Source organism: Papilio polytes, unplaced genomic scaffold (assembly GCF_000836215.1).
Source record: "Papilio polytes unplaced genomic scaffold, Ppol_1.0 DF823991.1, whole genome shotgun sequence".
In the NCBI taxonomy this organism is placed as follows: domain Eukaryota; kingdom Metazoa; phylum Arthropoda; class Insecta; order Lepidoptera; family Papilionidae; genus Papilio; species Papilio polytes.
The window spans coordinates 1,144,584-1,164,554 of NW_013525213.1; the positions used below are offsets into that span (position 1 = coordinate 1,144,584).

A 19,971-nucleotide genomic window follows, 5' to 3' on the forward strand; every position below is an offset into this window, starting at 1 on the left:
TGTCTACCATCTAATCTACCGTCTTCTCAGTTGACAATTTCTGGATGTCACTTTTGACGCAAACTATCTCTAGGCTTATGATCTTAAATTACTACTGTATTGAATGTTAAAGGAAATATTAAATTAAAGTTTACTAAAATTCCACAGAAACGTTCGAAAACAACCCTTTCTGAAAGTACTCGCCACGCGGTCCGGGCGTTCTATGGTACAATTTATGTTTATACATAAACCATTACGACGAGGTATACAATTCAGGACAGTGTGAACGCTATCTAACTCAGACAAGCTTTTGAGTCTTATTCTGACTCACGTTAGCTTATCGGTAACGAGAAAATGTACTTCGTTCCAACTGGGATATGTTAAGCAAAGAAAATGCACTTTGTTTATTTTTCATATTTCAATTCTATTTTAAACTAGCTGTTGCTCATGACTTCGTCCACGTGAAGTTAAAGTAAAGCCTATTATATCACTTAGCGATAACGTAGCTTTAAAATAGTGTAAGGATTTTTAATATCGGCCCAATAGTTTTTGAGTTATTTCAATATACAAGAATACAAATCTTTCCACTTTTTATAAAGAGGAAAGATTATTATTATTAGTATAGATGTAGGCATGTAATAGATTACATCACACAGGTGAAAAATGTATCCCATAATTACCCGGATTGACAGCCAAACTCCAGTAGGTCAGGCGAAGTTTAAACCTCAGGCTAAAGGTCCGTCCCTTCGCGTGCGAAACGAAACTTGATACACTCGACAAGAATGTGCGGTGAGACCTCTGACCCCGATAATGTCCGCTGCCCTTTGCTTACCTCACAGTTTATATATTCCCGCTTCTCTTTTTGTTTTTAAAGTATTTCAATTGTTTTTATTTGTTGAAAAGTTACAACAATTTTAATTAATTCCTCAATTCAAATTATGTTGTAATAATTAATTAAATATGGAAATAACAATTTCATTTGTCTTCTCACTTTGTAATCTATCAATAGCTGTCTATTTTTAATTATGTAACTGTATGTTTTTAATTTACAAAAAAAAAATAAAGCAGCCACCCAACTAACCGCCCAACTTTGGTTTTAATTAATTTTGTTGACCGAACATATTACTTTGCCGCAGGCGCATACAAACAGAATATTAACCGAGGGACACCACGCACTGGTTTATGATACAGGAGTCCAATTTCATTAAATAATTAAATAGAATAGCTCACTACATTATTTATGCTTGCATAAAATCACCGATGTAGCTTATCGCGCCATCTGGCGACTTGTTAAACGAAACCAGCTCTTAACTTAACAGTATTAAGTCGTAGATCGTTTGTTTTACGAACAGATGTAATTAACTGCACCGCCGAGTGTACGCGCATAATTTTCACACTGACTTCATAATTTACAAACGGCACCCCATCGGAAGGGTTAGTTGCTGGATCTCATTACCGTCGGAGCGAAATAAAGATATTCAATATAAAAGTATGACTTCGCATTACCGACTCCTAGACTAATCAATCACGAGAAACAATAAAAAAGCTAGAATTAAAAAAAACTTAGTAGTCAGTGTGTTCTTCCAAATTGTACATCGGTGCCAAATTTTAGTGAGATTCGTTAAACAGTTCTTGGTGTATGTAGTAACGATTATCTATGTAAACTTTTGCATTTATAATATTAGTAAATAACTTCATCATTTAAATAATTTAGATAATTTCTCGCCTAATATTTGTAGGAACATATTTGTTAATGTACTATTTTTCTTTGTTACAGATCCTTACAAATTAATAGTCTGTTACATAATCGGAGCTGATGGCTACGTGAGGTAAGCAGAGAAAAATTACAGTATAACTATTTTCAATTTCTGCTCAATTCGATCTTTTATATCTGTTTTTTGTATGTTTATATAAGTTTTTTTGTATCTTACTAATCTTACTAATATTATAAATGCGAAAGTTTAGATGGATGGATAGATGTTCGTTAGAGTTTGTAGCTTAAACGGCTGAACGAATAACGAGGAAATTTGGCATAGTCGTAGAGGATAGTCTGGAAGAGCACATAGGATTCACTTTTGTTTTCTTTTTAGTTCCACGCGGACGGAATTGCGAGCGAAAGCTAGTCGCATATAATTATATTCTAGTAAAGAAATGTTTACAGTGAACTCAATGTACTGAACATGTTATTCTCAAGGCAACAAGAAAGATAAAAGGACGGTCGGACTTAAAATCGAAAAGGTCCATTCACGATACGAAATCCCTTCCAAGAACACTTCGCATAATGATATATACCATTTATTCAGCTTCATTGATATACATTGAATACTCGGTGCGTACTGAACGTTTTGTTGCTAATAAAAATATACAGTGTTGTTTGAAAAAATAATGACAGTCTGCTAAAAGACACGCTAAGTGGTTCGTGAAAACAATATTGTCGTAGACATTTTTATTATTGTTTTGTATACATTAAAGTCATAAAATATAACACATTTTTTCTAGGTTACAGCCTGATATTTATTTTTATTTTCATTTAGGTAATGGATATTTGAAAGTCTATTCAGTAAATGTTAATATTTTAAAAATATCGGTTGGGTTTCTTATTGTATTGAAATTACTTATTTTTATTGTAATTTGACTTGGAAATAAGTTTATTTAGAAACCGCTCGCGACTACGTCCCCGTAGAATTAAAAAAATCAAAGACATAGCGTATATTACTCACAGATAAATTACCTTTCTAATGGTGAAAGAACATTTGAAATCGGCCCATTAGTTTTTGAGATATTTCACATACAAAAATTACAAATCTTTTCTCTTTATAATTTTAGTACAGTTTATGATACATACAAGAAATACTGGCATATTAATAAAAGTATTTATTTCGGTATCAGAAGTGTATAAAATAATATGTTATTCTTACAAAGATATGTAAATAAGTACGTGTTCTTGCGGTACTTCATCACATCGGTCGCGGCCACGGGCGGTGCTAATGGCATGCGCCTGCGCTCAACATACAACGCGTATGAACGCGACTTGAATCCAATTGAGAGACTTTTTTGTTTACTTGTGAGCTTTTAATTGAGTTCTTTTGTATCGCACGTGGTTGTTTGTAACTTGTTCAACAGATGTTAAGTTGTAAGCGAACGATAATTTTATGCGTCATATGGTTTTTGTTTAAACAATTGTATGCGATCTTATTAGATAACATTTTAAACATTTTCCAGTGGTAGTGCCCGCTTTAACATCTTAGCACGAATGGGTCGGCACGCCCGGTGTAATACCACGACCACACAGAAGACAGGCGTGAAATGGTAGCAATTCCGTGTTTCGTCTGATGAGTGTGGTGCCGGAGGCCTAATTTAAGTCCCTTTCCCTTTACCACCCTTTTCTTATAAGGAGAGGATGGGTAGGGGAAGTGGATTTGACGGTGGAGGAGATGCATAGAAAGGGGAAATATCCTCTTTATATGCGTCTCTTCCTCCGTCGTATAAGGGTAGGCAACGCATCTGCAATTGCGGATGTCTATGGGCAGCGGTCGCTTCGCCATTTTGGAGGATTCAGGTGGCCGCTTGCTCGTTTGCCACCTTATGTTATAAAAAAAAAACATCGCAGATGGACATTGTTTATTTATAATTAAATTTTATAAAGTTCGAAACACAATTGGATTGCTTTAGTAATTCATACTATAAGGTACATTTTCGCATAAACTTAACATATGTTTTTCTTCAGCTTGTGTTATGATTATTTAAATAAAGATAACAACAGACGAAGGAATTTATAATTTCTAGTGTACAATCCGAGGTACTTTAGATGTCTCCCAGGTTAGCATAACACAAGACCACGTGCTCATTCGCGCTGCATTCCATTTGAATATCCCAGTGTGACCGCAGCTTTATCCTGTTAATATTTCATGAACTGTTTTAATTTGAAATTCAATCGCGGCGCTGTCGAGTCTACTCGGTCCTCTGATGTTTTGTTTGGCTTACAGCTTTTTATACCCAGAGTTGTCGCTAAGTGGACAACTGAGATGTTCATTTTAGTTAGACTTTAGCTTTTATAGTTTTTTTGATCCACTAGCTGTTGCTCGCGACTTTGTTCCAGTGAAATTAAAAAAATAAAATACAGAGTAAGAACTTATAATACTCGCTGAAAACGTAGCTCTTTAATGGCAAAAGAATTTTTGAAATCAGCCCAGTAGTTTTTGAGTTACTTCAATTCATACAAAAATACAAATCTTTCCTCTTTATAATATTAGTACAGATTATTAGCGTGGTATGGGCATGTTATGAGAAAGGATGAATCGGATTTAACAAGAAGGACGTTAGTTATGAATGTGGAGGTACATCGGTAGAGGTAGACCTAGAAAGAGATGGATGGATTGCTTGAAAGGTGACATGATCGAAAAGGGAGTGATGACTGAGATGATGGATGATAGAGTGATTTGGAGGACGAAAACCCGGTGCGCCGACCCTACGGGAGTAGGATAAGGCAGGGGAGATGATGATTATTAGTAGAGGTTAAAAGTATGTTTCAAATAGAAATAAGAGGATAGGGATATTTTATAAGTAAATCTCAAAAAATCCTATGATTAAAGATCTCATATATTCAGATATAAATTTGTTCAAATATTCATACAAAAGCTACATTGTTATGCTCCAGAGATTTTGTTTGGCCATCATTTGAATAACAAGTGCTTTGTATGTTTACAATTCAGCTCGTTTTTCCATAATCATAAATAATATTAATATTAATGTGCTCACGATTTCATTTCCTTCAAGTATTTATAATAAAAACCAATACCATCATAATGTATTATAACTTTTCCCGAAAAATCCTTAACTACAAACTCATAAATTAATTTTAATTATAACTTAAATTTTTCACATTACATATATAAAAAATAAAAACTAAGAGATAATTTTCATTTCTTAAACTTCATGCAAGTAAAGTCAGGCATTCACTAGTGCAGTACATATGAAATTCCCACGCATCGATATCGAGCATGTGTTGACATATCGTTCTATTAATCGAATAAATATTTTACTTAGGCGTCAACGTGCGCTCTGTTTACAAATGTCGGGACGTCAAACTGTTTATCCTTGTATGTATTTAATAGAGTGACTGCCTTTTAGCTTCCTTTGTACAGTTCGAACGTATATTTCTAGAGTAAACATAATTATATTAGTTGGTGTAGTTGTGCAGAGAAAATTAACTTACTAAATAAAGTTACGTTATATAAACAACTAGCTTTCGCCAGCAACTCCGTCCGCAAGGAATTAAAAAAAAAGTGAGCCTATGTGTTCTCAAAAATTACAATAATCATTAGTTAGTTAGTAATAGTTACCTTAACCTTCAGGTATCATAAAAAAATAATCCGAATATACGTAAAGTTGAATAATCAACATTGCAATAAATCAGTGGAAACCAAACCATTTAAAATAAACGCTCAATTCCACAGTACCTATTAAACGCGAAAATTCGATTCCGGATATAATGCTTCATTTTATATAATTTTACAGCTCGACCAGAATTAACGAAGCGTTCCTTCCCATCGATAAATTTCGTCGATAACCGCAGACTCGATATTATCTGCCCCGTCCCTATTCTCCAATAATAACGATAACGCAAATCGTACGCACTCATTAATCTGAAACAGCAAGAACGTTTGAATTATCGACTTTATTTCAAACAGATCACGAATTAAATTGTTTATTATTCTCCCGTTATAATTGTTCACGATTTTTGACTACAATCAGAAAGTCGTGTTTGCTTGCGTTAGGATATTATTGGTTTAACAATTAACTTAATTGAACTTGTTGATATACTTTATAAAATACATCTTTTTAATATTGTATGTCATAAGTTTAAAATATGTTTTATTACGAAAGCTATCGTATACGCAAGGAGTTAACCTCAACATTTAAATATAATACTGCTAAGCTAAAAACCTAAGGGTTTAGTCAAATTTGATATAGTGTAAATTATGTTAACGTAGTTTTATTCTAAATCTTACTAATATTATAAATGTGAAAGTTTAGATGGATGGATGGATGTTTGTTAGAGTTTGTAGCCTAAACGGCTGAACGGATCTCCATGAAATTCGGCACAGATGTAGAACATAGTCTGGAAGAACACATAGACTACTTTTTACCCCTGAAATAGTTACAGTTCCCGTGGTATTCATTAATTTAGTTTTTTAATGTTTACTATATCATTCTGCAACGGTTCAACATATCTTATTGAAATTTGGGACAGATATAAAACAAAGTCTGGAGTACACATGGGACAAGGTTCATCCCCGAGAAATGTCCGGTTCCCGAGGGATACGTAGCTTTTTGTTATTTATATAGTTCGTATGTTTTCTAACACTACGCGGACGAAGTCGCGGGCAACAGCTAGTAATATTATAAATGCGAAAGTTTAGATGGGTGGATGGATGGATGTTTGTTAGAGTTTGTAGCCTAAGCGGCTGACCGGATCTCGATGAAATTTGTCATAGATATAGAGCATAGTCTGAAAAAACACATAGGCTACTTAATTTTGTTGTATTTTTAATTCCACACGGATGGAGTCGCGGGTGAAAGCTAGTTGTAAATTATTGTAACCATTTTTGGCCTTATTTCGATAGCTGTCATCTTAATAAGATTTACAGAATAAGGGTCCGAGCATTTACGTAGTACCCATACATCATGTAGAGAGCAATGAAAATATATTCACTACAATATACTTACTGCATAAATCTAAACTTGAATATAATTGCTTTCTTGAAGGAATAATACTCGTATATATCTTTATAAATGTATCGTTTGTAATGTATTAGATCAAATAATTGTGATAAAGTAGATGAGAAGGATGGCTATAAAGGCGGAGGAAGACCTAAGAAAGTATGGATTGTGTGAAAGAAGATATGCTTTATATTACGGCTGATGGAGATGTATGGAAGAGCAGCTACTGTGCCGACCCTCCATAAAGACAAGGACAAGGTGATGATGATGAGTGTGTTAAATCAAATCTATTGAGTCAAACTTACCTTGATTTGTTTATAGTTAGTCGACGCAAAGTAGGTAGAAATATATGCACAGCTATTTTTAATTTTTTTTCTTATGACTATTACGACGAGTCTCTGTATAAGGCGTTTATTAAATTTAAACACGTTTTCGATTAAAATACCTTTACATTTTCAACAATGTTTTGGAAAAAGAAATTACTTTGTTATTTCTTTGTTAGATTGTTTTAATTGAGGCATGGCTGATATTATACCCATAAACGAAATATCTTTGTACAAACCCGTTGTATACAAAATTATTTCTATTATTTATGTTTATTACTTTTGTTATTTCGTAAATTGAAATACATTTATTAACCAAATGGCTAGCATTCTAAAGGTTCAAATTAAAGTGATCTTTAAGCTTTACGTGTTTAAGTCTTTTATTGTTTGAAGTGCTATTGATGTTGTCAATTTAGTAAGGTTTTGCAAAGTCCGTGATGATGGCGCAATTAAAATAAGCTAAGGTTAAGAGCTCAGAATAAATCTTAAATACAATTATGTTTTCACCAAATGTTCAATTTATCTAATACTTGAAGACAATACGGTTTTTTTATATCATAGGTGACAAACGAGCGAACGATCACCTGAATCGTCATCGAAGTGACCGCTGCTGAATCGACGTAGGAAGAAACACACATAAAGAGGATATTTCCCCTACCTATGCGTCTCCTCTAACGTCAACCCCACGTTCCCCTCCCATCCTTTTCTTATGAGAAGGGTGGGAAGGAAAAGGGACTAAAGTCGGACCTCCGGTATCACAATCATCAGACGCTCCCTGTTCTCACTTCACGCCTGAAGACAGGCGTGAATTTCGAGCAATCTCTCTGTGGGTTTTAACTGCGGTTATACTTGTTTATGTCTTTGTTTATTTAAAGAGAGTAAGGGATAGCAAATGTATATAAATTGTAATTTGTTATTATGCGTGAGAAATGGAATAGTTGTCCCATGCTCTACATTCTATATTAAACCATGTTAAATCATTAAAACCTTATTAATCGTAAAGTGTTCAAGGGAAAATTACCCTTTATTACATATACGTGAACTGCGAGTTATTACGGTAATTTAACTAATACTCACAGCCGGTTCCGTTCGCCTTTCACTCATAAACAGCGGTCTGGATATCGGAATTGCTCGATAATGATAGCACACAAAGATATTGTCTTGCCAGCTTTCTCATTTCACCTGTTACATTTCTTATAAAAGACTACATTTTACTGCAAACGAACACCTTATTATTTTTAATTATAGAACACAAAAAAGAAAAAAATTAGAACGAACTCAGTAATGTATCACAAGGTTCACGCAATTAAAAAAAATAGATGTAAACTGTGAAAAAATAGTACGGACCAAGAGTCTGTAGATGTTGATTTAAAATAAAAAAAAATCATTGAATTCGACCGCGACTCAATCCGCGTGGATTAAAAAAAAAACAAAAGTGAGTAGCCTATATGTTTTTCCAAACTAGCCTTTACAAATATATCAAATTTCATCAAAATCGCTTCAGCCGTTTAGGCGACAAACTCTAACAAACATCCATCTAAACGTTCACATTTATAATATTAGCATGATGATTAGTATGAAGTATGATTTAATCGAAAAATGCTTAATCTTAAAGTTCAGAATAAGTCATTGATTAGTCTGAAAAATCATGCTCTACTTTAAATTGTAATCTAATCTTTTTGCATAGTGATCCAACAACAAATATAGTTGGATATCTATATAAAATTTACAGTATGTATCTATTTGGTATAACGTACAATAGATGGCGTTTTAAACTTCACAATAACTGTTTAGGAAGTCGTATAACTGTTAGAATTGCAAACTATTAATAAACACTTATGAGAAATTAATTCCTCTTCGTTGCGGTGATCAAATTGCATTCATTGAATATGTAATTTCAATCTCCATACTTGCTTGGCAAACAATCAAGTACAATTAAGCAATAGTATTGTATTTATAACAGCAAACCATTGTAATAAGACAAAGCATACTAATTGCTATTGTCAATCAAAGATTAAAAATATTATCACAAAGTCAAATAGTTTTAGAAGAAAATATCGGCAACATACGACGAGAGAAATCAATTCTATAGTAACGTCATCACTAATCTAAGATGCTAGCTTTCGCACGCGACTCCGTCTGCGTTGAATAAAAACAAAAGTAAGTAACCTATGTGTTCTTCCAAACTATCCTATACATTTTTGCAATCTAATCGAAATCCTTGCTGCTGTTTACGCTACAAACTCTAACAAACTTTCATATTAATAATGTTAGTATGATTTAAAATTATGTTAATGCCAAAAACAACCTCTTTATGCACATCGAAACGAGTTATGACTTACACCTTTAGTTATCTCCATAAGTATCTCAGTGTCTGTATTCTATTCTACAAAAGCTAAACAAACAGTAATCAAAATTTGAAGACAGTCTCAAAATTTGACTTACAGTTTAATTTAATTCGGCTTAACCCAGTCTTCACGGATGTGAGCGACCCAGTTCCGCGGGAATCGATTGAACCGATAGTCGAACTCGCAGACTAATCAGCCTAGAAAATTACCGTTTAACTAAGAATTCGGTCATATTTGGTAATTAAACTGTTAATATTACCCAGTAATAACCAAATTACCTTTGATGTGCCGATTTCTTAGGAATATAACCAATGTTATCAACACAACTGTCTCGCAAATTAAAAAAAGAAATTTACTGTTTATATACGCTGATTGTTACAGCCCTTGCATACTTAAGATGTTTTATCGGCCGATACTTTAATCTGAAATGCCAAAATCATTTAAAACGAAATCAGTGTAATGTGCGGACATTCATACATGCTTATACTAAACAGCCAATTAAAAGTCTATAGTGTGCGGGGGCTCTTAACATACCAATACACCATCTATCTTCCATACGTATAATGAAATTGGAGTGTCTGTTTGTAATATCAAAAGAAAAATTCCAGATTTCAGGAAGATGATGTATTTGCGTTGCTGATAACGAAAGTCGCATAAAAATGTGTCTGTTTGTCTGTCCGCAAACCGCGTTTGTTCCGGGTCCGGCTCGACCGATTTAGACCGGACTCTCACTGGAGGGTAGCTGACATAAATAGGCATATTATAGGCTACTTTTTTAACTCCGCGCTGTCAAAATGGCGTAACGGGTGGTCCAATTGCGCTAATGAAGTTTGCGGGCGATAACTCAATTTGTTATAAAATTCTTAATACCACCACCACTTGTAGCTACTACTTTCTTTTAAAACATATGATATTATTTCGTATCTTAAATTTGCTGACGCTTCAAACACTACTTTGGAGCTCGGTATTTCAGCGCAATTGGGTTGAAAACTTGGGCGGGGAAAAGTTTTTCGCAGCGAAATTTTCCGAAACTAGGACTTGCTTACATATTGTTCCAAGCAGGATACGAGAGCTCTAATGGCGGCTTTTATACAAAACTTGGATAATTTTTAGCTACGTTGTTTTCTCAAACAGCTTTGATAAGGGCTTATGCATGATTGTTTTACTAGAAACATCGTGTTCAAATAATTCTACCGTTTCCATTATTTCACACCTCCGTGAAGCTTTTCAGTAAGTTTCGGATCATTTTAAAGAAACTAAAGTTTCCGATTAAGAAAAAAAAATAAAAGATTTTGAACTAGTAAATAATAAGCGAAAGCAATTTACTATAAATTACAAAGAATATGTTTACATTTATCTTACTTCTTACTAATATTATAAATGCGAAAGTTTATTTGTATTGATCTTTGTTAGAGTTTGTAGCCTGAACTAGATCGGATTTCGAAGAAATTTGGCATAGATGTAGAGGATAGTCTGGAAGAACACATATGCTACTTGCATTTGTTTTTTTAACACCGCGTGGAGGGAGTCACGGGCTAAAGGTAGTATTTGTATAATTTGATCCACATTACAATGTACACGTGTACATTAACTATATTAAATGTATAAAAATATATCATTGAAATTATTAATAACATTGTATTAATGTAGTTTTATTATTGGCCGTACATTTATGAATGTATATTTGAAAATTTACAAACATATTACAATATGATTTATATTTAATCTGTTTATGGAGAGTGTGAATAATAAAGCGGGCGTCGGGATAATGGCGATGCGTCCAATTTATTTCCTCACTCACAACGGAAATGACATTTCCATTTCATAATATTATTTAATTTTACGTGACTTTTTTTCACTTTATTAATAAAAATGAAATAACGCATTTTAATGTAAAATGATAAAGACTGCCTGAAAAATGTTATTTATTTTGTTCCAGCATCATTTTTCTTTATCCCTTTACTTAGTTTTTTTTTAACATAAATAAAGCGTTTGACCACGATTCCACCAATCACTTTAAAATGTTTGTAATACTTTTCTTAATCTTTGTATGGAAAGGATTTTGTAAAAATAACGTTTACCTACAACAATGTATAAAAAATATGTTTTTTGCATGCAAATTCAAACAACTTAAATGCTTAAGTAAACGTTGGAACTTTATTCTTTTATTGCATAGAACATCGGTTATAAACGTCTTTTCCATAACACGGAAAATGCTGTAAACGCGATTATTGCACCGATGGCGATGGCGCGATTACGTTCGCTGACGTGAGCCCTTGTTCAAAGTTTTTGTGTACACTCGCTTGCACAACTGTTAAGGCAAATTGTTTAAACCTTATCGTCGTCGCATAAGGACTACAACTTGGCAAACGTGTGTACAGATTTGTGCTGTTGAGTGTACAGCCTCGATAATGGTCGCTCGGAACGGTTTTACAACTCCTTTATACCTAAGGAATGTTCTCTACAACATCATTTGAGTTAACATGCATTCACCATGTATGGGAATTATAAAGCAATTTTCATAGTTCTCTCGTGCTATCTATGAATTTCCTTATATGTAAGACGATGTTTGTAAAGATTTCTTCTTAAGTTGTTCCGTCATTGGTACATATATACGCCATAGATTTCGTATATGATAAATGTAACGTAACTATGAATTCATTGTTTAATGCAATTAAAACACACAAAACAAAAATAATAATAATTAGTTTACAACATTAAAAAAATACTTGTTAACCTGTGACTCCTTCCGCGTAAAATTAAAAATAAAACCGACTTCCAAACAAAATATACTAATAACCAAATATTACCAAAAAACTATACACTAAAAATTAACGAAATAATTTCTTGAATCACTTAAACGTCCCTTAATGTAGCTGTTATGTCTATATTTAATTATTATTACTTTGATGTCGGTGTCAGCCAAGGTGTGCAGTGATATTTCTACGTAAGGCTTTCTACATTTTTACCATAACAATTAACAATTGAAAGAATAGTAACGTTTAACTAATCAATCTGCCTTGACTGACGCAATGCATTTATTTTTAGGTTAGTTTGTATGAGCAAAATCCATAAACAATTTAAAATATCAAAAAAACAAAGTCATCTACGTTAAATATAAGCAAAATAAGTAAACAAGCGATTTTGTCAACACAAAACCGTGGCATCGGCAGCGACAGCGAGCTCCAAATGCAATTGGCTTATTGGTCCATTAGCCGCCGCCGAGTCTGTAACACCGCACCAATAAATTGACTCACACAGTCTGCTATCATACAGATTTTCAAACACCGGTTTTTTATTAGTTGATACGTGTTAATAGTGATTCATTTGAGAAAAACGGAGAGAATTAGTGACTCATATAAATTATAATTATCCAAGTAATGAATAGCACAAGAATGTAATATCGATAGAAAAAGAGATCAACGCAGAAACTTCCGAACAATTGTCATAAAATTGATTAGTTTATGCCCGGTTTCCCAGCTACATTTATCCATCCGTTAGTTTGTGGTTCGATAACTTCTTGTAATGCGTTTCCGAGGTTGAGTTTTAAACTTGAGTTTTAATCCGTTGAATCTTAGGTCAACCTAACACTAATGTGTCACTAGGTAAAAATAAAATAAATGGGAACTTCAGCAACCCAGCATCAATATTATAAAATCAAAAATAATTATATAATATAACATATCAATTTGCTAGATGACTAAATAATAAATTATTCTAAAGAATCTATAACATGTATTATAAAAATAAAAGAACAACGTATTACGAAGTCAGCCCGAACGAGGACGAATGTAAAGTCTCGATCAACAGAAAACATTGTCCACGAACAAATGCACATTGTTAGGCACGTTCCGTCGGGACCGTATTAAATTACTCTTGCGATTTCGTAAAAACTATAAAAGTCTGTTCGTATGCAATACAACGTACGGAGCTGGCTTGACTCCAATTTTTCATGTTTTTTAATATTCGCGATATCGTGGTACGGAAACAACTGCACTTATTGATAAAAGCTGTATGCAATGCTTTATTTCTGCTTTGATTTGTGACTATTGGCTGTTTATTTTTTTTTATTGTTTTCTTAAATTAAATTTTATTGTTTGTTATAAGTCACATTTTAGATAACATCGTAGTTCAAAATGTATTGATTCTTACAACATTTTATTGAACACTCGTGTGTAATAAAAAAAACATAGCCTATGTTACGCACTGATAAAGTAGCTTTTTAGTGGTGAAATAACTTTTGAAATGGGTCCAGTAGTTTTTGAGTTATTTTAATACATACAAAAATCCAAAAATACAAATCTTTCTTCTTTTTACTATTAATATAGATTAATATATGTAGATAATTAACTTTTTTCTTATAAAACAACTGCATCCTAAAAGTACTAAAATTCGTGTGTTATTCTAATATTTTATTTTATATTTGCGGAATGACATAATTTGCCTCCTGCTTTTGGAATTAAGTCGTTATATTAACGTCGCTGTTTCGTTTCATAACTGGAAAGTTCACGATGCCCCACATAGATATCTGAAATCGCTCGTTGAGTTTCAAAGCAGCTCATTAAAATATGCGATATTTCAAAGAGAATAACTATTTATTTAAGATTTTGTGACATCTCACTTCTTACTTATATTATAAATGCGAAAGCTTGGATGGATGGATGGTTGTTAGAGTTTGTAGCTTAAAAGGCTGAACGGATCTGGATAGTCTGGAAGAACACATAGACTACTTTCTTTTGTTTTTATTAATACAACACGGATGGAGTCGCGGGCGGAAGCTAGTAACCTATAAAATGTATTCTGTCCTTTTACAATATCATCTGCATTTTCTTAATCTGGAAATTACTCTTATTTAAATACAAACTTTTTACGAAATGAGAATTTCATATTATTGGATAGCAAATTGACTTTTCCGTTAGGCAAGTTGGCAAGTATCAAGTCTGGAGTATTCTTAGCGGATTGTTATTCTTGCCCAAAGCGGAGTTCTGAATTTAATTTGATTGTGTTTACCGCAAACTTATCCCTCTCTCGCAAACTATGAATGTAAATCAATCGTAGTTTAATCGTGATAATGCTTATAGCTTGCAGCGTTTGTGCAGAGGAAATTTCTAGATACTTCAATATCTTACATTGCAAATTCAAAATTCTGCTTTAACTCCACTTATATTGTACAATAGAATAATTTTCTGAAGATTCATATTTTAACGTTGTTTCGTAAATTTGTTATTATAGCCTTTCGTGTGTTAATGCTGCATGACTCCAAATTAATGACGCGTATGGTAAAACCAATTTTTTACTTTACCGTTACAATTATTTTTTAATAATTCCGGTAAACGATATCTTGATAAAGATATAATAGTCGTCGCCATTTTGCCACTATCAAGTCCTGAATAAACATGACAATAATTACTGTGTCGCGCAGTTGTCATACATTTGCATAATTCTTCGAGCTCCAGTCTGTAGTGCGCATTGTATTCGGGAATGGGAATTTCGCCAAGCATTATAAATGTTTGATTCTCTACTATTGCTCTTACAATATTTATTAATAATTAATTTTACATCATTGCAAGAAGATGTAAGTTCTGTTGTAAAAATTTTTTAGAACATAAGGAGGAAAACGAGCAAGCGGCCACCTAAATCCACCGAAATGGAAAGCTACCGCTGCCCATAAACACGCAACTGCAGATGCGTTGCCTACCCTTAATTGACGGAGGAGGAGACGCACATAAAGAGGAAATTTTCCCTTCCTATGCGTCTCCTCCACCGTCAGATCCACTTTTTCTTCCCATCCTTTCATAGAAAAAAGGAGGAAAGGGAACGGGACTAAAATTAGGCCTCCGGCACCACACTCATCAGAGGAAACGTGGAATTGCTTATCTTTCACACCTGTTTTCTGTGTGGTCGTGGTATTGCACCGGGCGAGCCGGCCTATTCGTGCGAAGATGTTACAGCGGGCTTTACCACTGTTAGAGTTAAATACGAGACAAATTTATTACTTGTGCATTTTTATTGTTTTGTGGTAATATGATGAATGGTAATACTATCTGTATTGTAGAAGACATAGAAATAAGAGTAAAATTTATATTACCAACTTATCATAACTTTGCAAAGAGTCGTATTACTAAGTAATAAATTACACCAACTTTATGTAATTAGAGCATGTGATAAAAACAGAATGAACAGCTTTGAAACTTTGAACATATTAAAGTCTGAGTACCAAAAATGAATCTTACATTTGTGAATAAACACTGAAGTTGTATGGTAGTGCTTGACGGTTACATTATTTAGTGTGATGTCTTGAGTAATTTGTAGAGCTAATTATATCTCAAAGTAATACTTCAAACATCTCATGCATGCATTACAAGCTGCAATTCTAGTTCAAGACATTCATATTGCATAATTATGTAGAAATGATTTACGATTGCATGCATTATGATGCATATGTGAAGCGTAGATTAATGACGATGATGGATTAGGAAAAATACAGGTAAAGAAATTAACTCTTAAAAGCCTGATTTTTAAATCAAATTACGAAATGTATAATGTACCATTTACTGTGTTACTAATGGGGAAAATAGTTAAAAAACAAATCGATGTTTTTATATATTTTCATGATATGCTCCTTTTTCTAACTTGAAGATTATCAGTCAAGGGTCACAGGTATACAGCCTAATCTATATCTATACTATTATAATAAAGCGTTAACACACTTCTTTGTTGCCTAAGATGTCAGCAATTACACCATATTTTTGAATAGTTCTTTTTTTAATAAAAAGTCCTACACTTACGTCACGCTTTAGGCTTTATATTTTCACGCCGTTAAATTTAGGAGTTAAATATTTTGGATAAAAGCCCTCATGGGGGAAAGAGACCATAAGTTGCTGCCAACATCAAGAAAGAAAGATTGCTAAGGTTTGTCATGGCATGTCATTTTGACATTTGCTATTGATAATTTGACACATGTAAACAATAAAATAAAATTTTCATAATTTCATGCGGACGAAGCGGCACGGGAACAGCTAGTATTGACATAAATTCGATTGTATCCCAATGCGATTTATTCCCGGTGTCTAATTTGAAACTTTAGCTATTTAAGGGTTAAAACTAGAAGTAATATGAGTTTATAAGATATAGGTATCTTGAATGAAACGAACGATGCATTTGACGTAAAACACACGCCACGGGCGAAACCGAATGTACCGTCCACAGACCGAATAACAAATACAAAATCAGCATATAGAAAGGAAATATCGAAAATGTTCATATTTCTATATTTTACAATGCACCATTAAAATATATACCGTCGTTTCTGTACCGTCGAAGAAAACATTATCATAAACAGACATTCACTTTCGAGACGCGCGAGAGTATTTCATTTTACAACCGTTGCTTCATATTTATGTCGGTGCTTTCCGTTTATTGCCGAACTTCGTCACTTCCCTTCTCCAATGCATGTCTATCTTTTCTGTATTTTATGTTTCAACTTTATTCAGACATGTTATTGGGAGCAGGGGAAATATTTATGTCATGTCTGTTATATCGATCATATCCTTGCTAATTTAGATTATGAATGGAGTTCTTTTAAATTGGAATGCCTAAAATAGAAGCATGGAAAGTGAAATTGTACTACACAAAATGGTCGTTATCAAGAAACTTACTGAATTAAATCAACAACAATTTATCTACTTAGATAAAATATATTATCGTGTTTAAAAAACTACTCGCCGGACCCTACCTTTCACTTTATGGATTGCAAACGAACCGTGCAAGATTAGAATATTTATCGAGTATCTTGTTAGTGGACGTGGGCATCACTATCGGTGAAGGTCTACTTGATTTATAGTGACGTGCAACGTGAGTTATCGATATCGAGCGGAATGTTACTGCGCAGCAGGTTTTGTCGTCATATTTTATTCCGCCAATCGGATTCTGCCACTAAAAGTGAGATTAGATACTAGTATGTCCAAATTGTTGCGATTTTGCATATAGTTTATGTTCTTTATATTTTTGGCAGTTTTTATTCAATACATCTCCGAACTAAATATCTTCAACTATTCCGTTAAAATTAAAGAAAAAATCGAGTGCCATGTCCTTAATTTAATTATCTACCAAAACAAGTCCAGTGATGTACATGATCCATAACTTTAGGTCTATCTACGACTAACTCAGACCTCGGAATGTACAATCACGGAAATCCACGATGTTTGACTTTCGGCAAAATTGCCTTGTTTCTTGCAACGAAACAAATTTCACCTTTTATATTGAACCACTTGGAAGTGAGTTACAGAAACACCTGGAAAATAGTAAAAAGCAACTATTTACTAACCGCTTTTTTAGTACATTTAAAAACGTCCAATATTGTTCCACGACGTCTCAATGTGTACAAAACGCTCAAACCACTATATCTTTTAAGTTAGAACACTGCTATATTCCCCGACTGTACATCGCAAAATGGCGGTAGCATCGTTTGTCACGTGACTCGGGTCTGTGGGCACAGGTGTGAATTGCGAGCTATATAAACGTGTGAATCCAGTCTCCGTTCCCACAATGCGTGCAACATTAGATACAATTCACCGTATATTAAGCTGTTGTCTGGCAGAACTATAAACTGTGCGTTTTGTGTTTGTACGTTGGCCGCGAATTTACGCTACATCGGTATGTAAGGGAATGTATAGAGGTTCCGTACTCTGTTCGTATGTTCCTAATCTGATAAAATATTTGCATTTGGCATCCGATAGTTGAACGTTTAAAATTTTGTATTGACATGAATGTTTGACTACATATAAAGATCGATTTATTCTCTTATCAACCGTAAAAACATTAGCGAAGTGTTCAGGAATAAAAATGTGAAATCTTCTGTCAAAGCGTCTATCGCCGATAAAACGCTTTACGTTAAAGGGTCCATTAAAAATAAAAATATTGATATTCGCACACAAAGAAACTCTTAACAATCAAGACTGAAAATACATTGCAAAAATAATTTCATTCGAACGACTGAATTGATCAATAAAACGCTAAGAATGGATATAACGAGTGCGGTGAGAAAAGTATCTGTACAATCCATTGAGTGTTTAGTTATTATGAATCCAAAGACTGGGCGCCCTGTCTTTCACCTGCTGCGACGATTTTTAATAAAATAATATTTTCGAAGCGACGCGACGCAATATCGACGGAGGCGGGAAAATCGACTCACCCTAACCGTCTATTTTATTACATCGCATCACCATAATGCCGTCAAATTTTGTTATCGAATTAATAATTGAGAGGACTTAAGAAGGGGAAAAGGCTTTGAACCTTTGATTTTAAAAGCATTACATGTTATTACGACTTTTCGTAAACAATTAAAATGCAATTTTGTTTCTATCTTCTTCATTAGACTCGCGCCTGTAGCTCAGAGGGGTAGGCAGAGACCACTGACATGGCACTGACACTCCTAACTCGCTTTTACCTTCATATATCAACGCATACATGCAGTTGGTTTCAAGTGCTCTTGGTGTCGCTGGAGTATTTCATGGAGCCGGACAGTATATGTCTAGGCCAAGACCAACATTGCCTCTACCTTTCGCGCTAAACCTTTGTTAAACTCCTTTCGTTATTTTTTTTTAACGCGCTCAAACCTAAGCATGCTTTTTTCAATTCAATTCACATCTTTTTAATCAATCTCCCTTGCAGCACCTCTCTTATGTCTTTTTAAAATGTACGTTGAATAATAATAAAAATAAAACAAAATAAAAACCCCTTTATAGTCATCATAAACATTTACATACAGTAAATATATTTAACAAAAAAAAACAATATGATAACAATGGGCTGCTATCTCACATGGCCAATGCCACGCGGAGCTAATTTTCAGCCTCTTCTTGTAAGTCGCGTTTCTGTCTTTCAGAGGTGCTCATCAGTTGCTATGCAACAAATGCAATAATTAATATATTTCTTTCAATTCAACTATCCAATTATAAGTAAGTGAACAGTAAACGGATGCATTTAGATGTCTAGACACATTAAACTTTAGACCCCTCTTTATTCAAAATAACTTAACAAAGTCGTTGGCAAATCTAAATTTAACTATAGAAATATTAACATACGAGTATCAGTGATAGTTAAACTCGTAAAATGTTATTATTTAAACTGTCATAATATAAAAGGCTTGAATATATTGTGTCTGAGCAATTCGTTGTTATATTTCCATAAACTTTTATTATGGTCCAATATAACAAAGTGTCATGAATAACGATATGTTCATGGTAATAAAATATCTAGGTAACTAAGATGTTCTAGTAATGTATATGTACATTTTATTTATTAATTTCTTATTGTTTTGTTAATAAACCTTCTATTTTTTATATTTCACACAAAAATTTTATATGTAATCTAAAAACCTTTTACTGACTCTAAAAATGTATTATTTGATACAAAAGTTTACAATTTACATTATAAAAATGTTACGATGTTTTTTAATTATTTGAACATGTTCCACTTTTGTTGAAATCTGTAAAAATGAAAAATACACAAAAGCCGTTCTCATTTTCGCAACAGCGAATAGATGACAAAATGGGAGACGCGTCCCCCACAGGCTATCATAAGGTTAAATATCCCCC

The 19,971-nt window shown here is 33.5% G+C and overlaps 1 protein-coding gene across 1 annotated transcript in view; it reads left to right on the plus strand.

The window, feature by feature from the left end:
• The window catches only part of LOC106101372 (carboxypeptidase N subunit 2-like), a 210,718-nt gene that overhangs the window by 86,838 nt on the left and 103,909 nt on the right, over positions 1-19,971 (plus strand). The window contains exon 3 of the mRNA XM_013280572.1: positions 1,757-1,808. The gene's annotated coding sequence lies outside the window, so the exon portion shown is untranslated. The remainder of the gene's footprint in view (positions 1-1,756; positions 1,809-19,971) is intronic.